Raw genomic sequence first — 6,000 nt, forward strand, 5'->3', positions numbered from 1 at the left:
TGCTCTACTATGCTCATAGCAGCCCTATTTATAATTGCCAGATGCTGGAAAGAACCCAGGTATCCCTCAACAGAAGAGTGGATGCAAAAAATGTGGTATATCTACACAATGGAGTACTATTCAGCCATTAGAAACAATGAATTCATGAAATTCTTAGGCAAATGGATGGAGCTAGAGAACATCATACTAAGTGAGGTAACCCAGACACAAAAGGTGAATCATGGTATACACTCACTAATAAGTGGATATTAACCTAGAAACCTGGAATACCCAAAACATAATCCACATATCAAATGAGGTACAAGAAGAAAGGAAGAGTGGCCCCTTGTTCTGGAAAGACTCAGTGAAGCAGTATTCAGCAAAACCAGAACAGGGAAGTGGGAAGGGGTGGGTGGGAGGACGGGGGAGAGAAGGGGGCTTACGGGACCTTCTGGGAGTGGGCGGGGGGGGGGGCTAGGAAAGGGGAAATCATTTGAAATGTAAATAAAAAATATATCGAATAAAAAAAATAATAGGAAAAAAATCTTAGAGTTCTTCCCCCCTTTCCCCCTCCCCCTCCCCTTTGCCTCTGAGAGGGCAGTCCCCATATCCCCCCAAGCCTGGTATATCAAGTCTCTACAGATTAAACACATCCACAAAGTGATTTATAGAGAAAAGTTGGTGACCTAGAGACTGAACCACTAACTTCTTTTCTTTATAAATCACTTTGTGTATTTTCCTACAGAACCTGAAATCATACTAGCATATAGTCTAATTTCTTTGCCCTGATAAACATTTTAAACAATAAACCTCTGAAGAGCTGAGTTCTAAGACTATATTTCCCAAGCAAAGCCTCTGCAATCCAGGAGCCATAGTAAGAAAAGTTTCTTTTATACATCTAAGTTTAATCTATTGGCCAAATGAAGGCACATGCAGAAGACAAAATTTCTCTGATTTCTCCTATTACATGATCATGAGGCTATTTGGAGCATGGACTGAAAATACAAATTCCTGGGTGGTCTTCTTCAAAATATGCAACAAACCAGAAATGAAGAAAGTGATTTCTTATACCCAGAAAGTCTCACCAATTTGACCTTCCAAAGGTGAGCTGAACAGGATAACACCAATGGACGTGACGGAGTGGACAGGTCAAAGCTTAACCCTTCACAGTGAACTGTAGGCAACTAACGAAGGATGGGAGCAGGAGAGTTGTTCTTCCCCAGGGATGAGAACACCAATTGATTGTCCAATGGCCAAATGGTCAGCCCTGAAAGCATGCATATGAGTAACATTATTTACACACACACACACACACATACATTTATATATATGCATATATATGTATATATATATATGTGTGTATATATATATATATGTCTACATATATGCATGGAATATCAGTTAATGAAAAGAGGAGGCCATGAATTTGAGGAAGAGCAGGAGGAATATATGAGAGTTTGGAGGAAGAAAGAAAAGGGAGAAATATTGTAATTATAACTCCCCCAAAAATATTTTTTAAAGTGATTTCCTAATCCTTTTTTTTTTCTAATGTTCCCAGTTTTTTAAGAAGCACAGGATAAAGTTCACTCTCTCCTTAAGTTCTTTTAAATGAAAATGGAGAGCAAGCCTTATGATAAGTAGCAATTAACTTCATGTTGAAGGTTAGCTAGGGAGTTCACAGGGCATGGCAAAGGCTGGAACACATGTTAACTGACAACTGCCAAATGTTATGTGAAAATACATTCAGAGCATTTTGCAAAGTCCCTTGGGTTTTAAATGTTAACGATTAACTCAAATGTTTTATCGTACTATGAGGTATAAAATAAATCGAGTGTATGAGACTTTTACATGACTTATGGATGGTCACTTTCTTATGGCCAGACTTTCCAGGGGACAACATTTTAAGTCTCCACGTTGAGAATCTTAATATCCCATCAGTGCTAACCCCTCTAGTGCCCTGTGCCCCTTTACAAGTCACTCTCTGGGAGTTTGAATTTAAAAGATTATCTCTTTCATCAGTATGCTGCAGCACCTTTGCAGAGGCAGAGCTCAGTAGATCAACTAGTACACTCCAACTCCTATTTTTCTCTCAGCAGGTTGCGTATATGCAGGAATATCAGACTTGATGCATATATCAGACATATACAGCATATATCAAGAAAGAGCATAATTAGCTTCTGTCTGCTCCAGATGATGCCTAACTAGTCAACAGCCACCAGGCATTTGAACCCAGGAAGTCTTGGGATGTACAGCTAGATCAATGATAGAGCTAAAATCACTTTCTACAGCCTGCTTCTTCATCGCCTGCACCTGCCGCCCATGCTAGACACAGAACTGTAGAAGAGAGATATTGAACCTCTTGCGTGGGATGAAGTTCAGTCTTGAAGAAACCTGGGTATAGTGAAGGAGGACAGGCTATGAGAATAAGCACATAAACAAACTTCACAATCTCTTGATGCATCATGCAATTGCCTGCAAGGTGGGTAGCAAAAGGAGGATGTTCAGCGATGCACTTTTACCTACCCATCAATTTTAACCACAAGAATAAGTTGAAATGGAAAAGTTAGCTCAGATTTTTGCAGCTGGTCCTCTTTCTATGATGAGGGATAGTGAAAGAATGTTGAAATGGCAATAAATAACTACTTAGATATTAATTCTGAGCGGACTGTTGATCTGGAAACCATAGCTGGAAGACATGTCCAAATAGAATGCAGCCCCACAGCATAAAGAATTCCCTTTCTCTTGCAGAGATTCTTAGAAGCTACAAAGCATGGTCAAAAAGTGTGACCTCCCACCACCCCCATACCCAGCAATCACCGTGTTTTCAGACACCTTCTGTTCTTGCAAAATTAAAATGCATTTTCTGAAAACCTTCATTACGATGCTTTGTGGACCGAAGGTGAGTAGACTTCCCTTTGTTCTCCTACTGTCTGTTCATTTTCAACCTTGTTTCCCAACTCAGCCTCCAGCCTCCAGCTGCCTACACCAAAGATTCTTAGAGTTGAGCTTCACATGGAGATTACTGAAACTGAAAAGGAAGAAAGTTCTTCCTCCATCTGTCTGTGACAAAGTGACTGTCGCTTCTTCTCACGCAAGATGGCTCTGAATTCTATTTTCAACTCCTGAGACAGCAGGAGGAAGTGGCCAAAGCAAAACCAAGGATGATTTTGTCCCTAGGTTTCTGTTCCTAGAATGTCCTTAAGAAATGAGATGTTCCATGGTTTAGCTCAGTCTAGACAACCAGCTATTGTTTGTCGGAATGTTTTACCAGAGCTGGAACATTACCTCAGCACTATTCTGGAACTCAGAAACTCAAACTGGAGTCAAACGTCCTACAGAAAGTGGATCGTGAACACAGAATGAAGAAGACAGAGTCCAACAATCAGGTTCCTTGGTAGAGTTACAGACACTGTGTTCTTCGACTTGGATTTGTCTTCTGTCACAACCTTCTTATACTCATGGCCTCAGGAAAGATAAATCTGGCACAAGAGCTACAGACAACTAAGAAATGCAGAGATGGGGGAGAGAGAGTCTTCCATGGGAAAAGCACAGCAATTTGTTATCCAGTACCAAATGGTCAACCCTGAAACACACACACACACACACACACACATACACACACACATATATATGAAATATTATATAGACTGAGCAGGTTGTGTTTATATTTATATGCATATAACAACAATAAATAACCAAGAGTCCTTGGATTTAAAGAGAGCCAGGAGGAGTATATGGGAGAATTTGGGAAGGGAAAGGAAATTGATGTAATTGTGTTATAATCTCAAAAGAATCATAAAAGAGAAAACTTAAGTATATGCTAAATGCTGTTACCCTAGCATCTGATACTTGGTACTTCTACAATAGAGTGACAGATAAGGAAGAGACTGAGTCCCTTCTCTCCACCATGAAGACTATGTACTCCCTACTTGTCCCTCTACACATTCCAGCCATACCAGAGGCAGGTACCTGCTAGAAGACAGCAGAGGTGGTTTTACCAGCAAGAATGAGGGTGCCCCAAAGAAAGGAGCAAATCTGAAGAAAAGTAAAGAATTGTAGATACTCTCATGGGAACAGGGAAGATGAGGACAATCTTCTTACTCCCAAATTCTTGGGTAACACTTTTAGGTGGCCATTACCCTTGAGAATGTGAGCCAATATGACAGCCACAGAAATGTGAAAACTTTCTTTGAAGAGTAAGACCACTCACAGTCTCACAGTGTGTGTTTGTGTGTGTGTGTGTGTGTGTATGTGTGTGTGTGTGTGTGCATGTCACTACAGAGGTCAGAAGAGGGTTTTGGATCCATTGAAACTGTAGTTGCAAGCAGTTCTGCGACCTCAGGTTGGTCCAGGAAGCTGCTCCTTGGCTTCTGAGTCACATTTTCACATTTTTAGCTTCTGTAAGAGATTCTCAACCCAAGAAGATTTCTAGGAACCAGCATTATGGCAAAGGGGCTCCAAAGCTAACCAAAGTGGTTTTACTTATTCACATCATCAAACCTTACCCTCTCAACAAATTTAATTTTATACCCTATATTAGGTCTCAAATCAGTTGGTCAGCTCCCTGCACCTCAGTCAACTTAGAAGCTTTTGCTTTTCTAGAAGGCCCACTACTGCACATTTTACAGTGGGTTCGTGGTCATCAAAGCGTGGGACTGTGTAGAAGACTTTGAAAGTTTCCTATGACACTGATTCACTATCTGCCTTACCAAGTTTCCCCTCATATAAACCCTCATTGACATCACTACATTCTCATATCCTCAAAAATCTAAGATGCAGAGCTGGGAAATGTTTCCACTTGCAGCACAGCTCTTAGACTGCTGTGCAGTGGTGTAACAGCATTGATAGCAGTGTGTGTGTGTGGGGGGGGCACATTTCTAGGGAGTCTTGAGAGGAAAATGTAACTATATGCAAAGTTCTTGTTGAAGGAAGAAAAATGTGTGCATGGATTCCATGTCACACAGATACATGGTTCAAAGCTGTTTTGATCCTAGGCTTGTCTGCTAGCACCGGTACTTTCCACCGCAGTACCAAGCCCTATTGCTGTATTCTGCAACTGTTCTTCTACAGATGGATGGTAGATGATGATGCCTCCAGTTTAACCAATGGTATGTGATTGAAAACAAGAATTTCACATCTGAGTCACTGGGGATCATTCTCTCTGGTTCCAGTTCCAGAGAAGTCTGTCTTTGACCTGTTTGTCTGCCTGTTTAGTCCATAAACTACACTTGGGATGCTATTTAAAATATTTTCTTTTTTGATATATTCTTTATTTACATTTCAAATGATTTCCCCTCTCCTGGATCCCCCCTTCCCAAAAGTCCCATAAGCCCCCTTCCCTCCCGCTGTTCCCTTATCCACCCCTTCTCACTTCCCTGTTCTGGTATTCCCCTACACTGCTGAACTAAGCCTTTCCAGAACCAGGGGCCACTCCTTCCTTCCTCTTGGACATCATTTCATATGTGAATTGTGTTTTGGGTATTCCATGCTTCTAGGCTAATATCCACTTATCAGTGAGTACATACCATGAGTGTTCTTTTGAGACTGGGTTGCCTCACTTAGGATGATATTCTCCAGTTCCATCCATTTGTCTAAGAATTTCATGAATTCATTGTTTCTAATGGCTAAATAGTACTACATTGTGTGTATATACCACATTTTTTTTGTATCCATTCCTCCATTGAGGGACATCTGGGTTCTTTCCAGCTTCTGGCTATTATAAATAGGGGTGCTATGAACATAGTGGAGCAGGTATCCTTATTACATGCTGGGGAATCCTCTGGGTATATGCCCAGGAGAGGTATAGCAGGGTCCTCTGACCTGTCATGCCCAGTTTTCTGAGGAACTGCCAGACTGATTTCCAGAGTGGTTGTACCAGCTTGCAATTCCACCAGCAGTGGAGGAGTGTTCCTCTTCCTCCACATCCTCACCAACACCTGCTGTCTCCTGAGTTTTTAATCTTAGCCATTCTGACTGGTGTGAGGTGAAATCTCATGGTTGTTTTGATTTGCATTTCCCTAA

This window comes from Apodemus sylvaticus, chromosome 16 (genome assembly GCF_947179515.1).
Source record: "Apodemus sylvaticus chromosome 16, mApoSyl1.1, whole genome shotgun sequence".
Lineage (NCBI taxonomy): Eukaryota > Metazoa > Chordata > Mammalia > Rodentia > Muridae > Apodemus > Apodemus sylvaticus.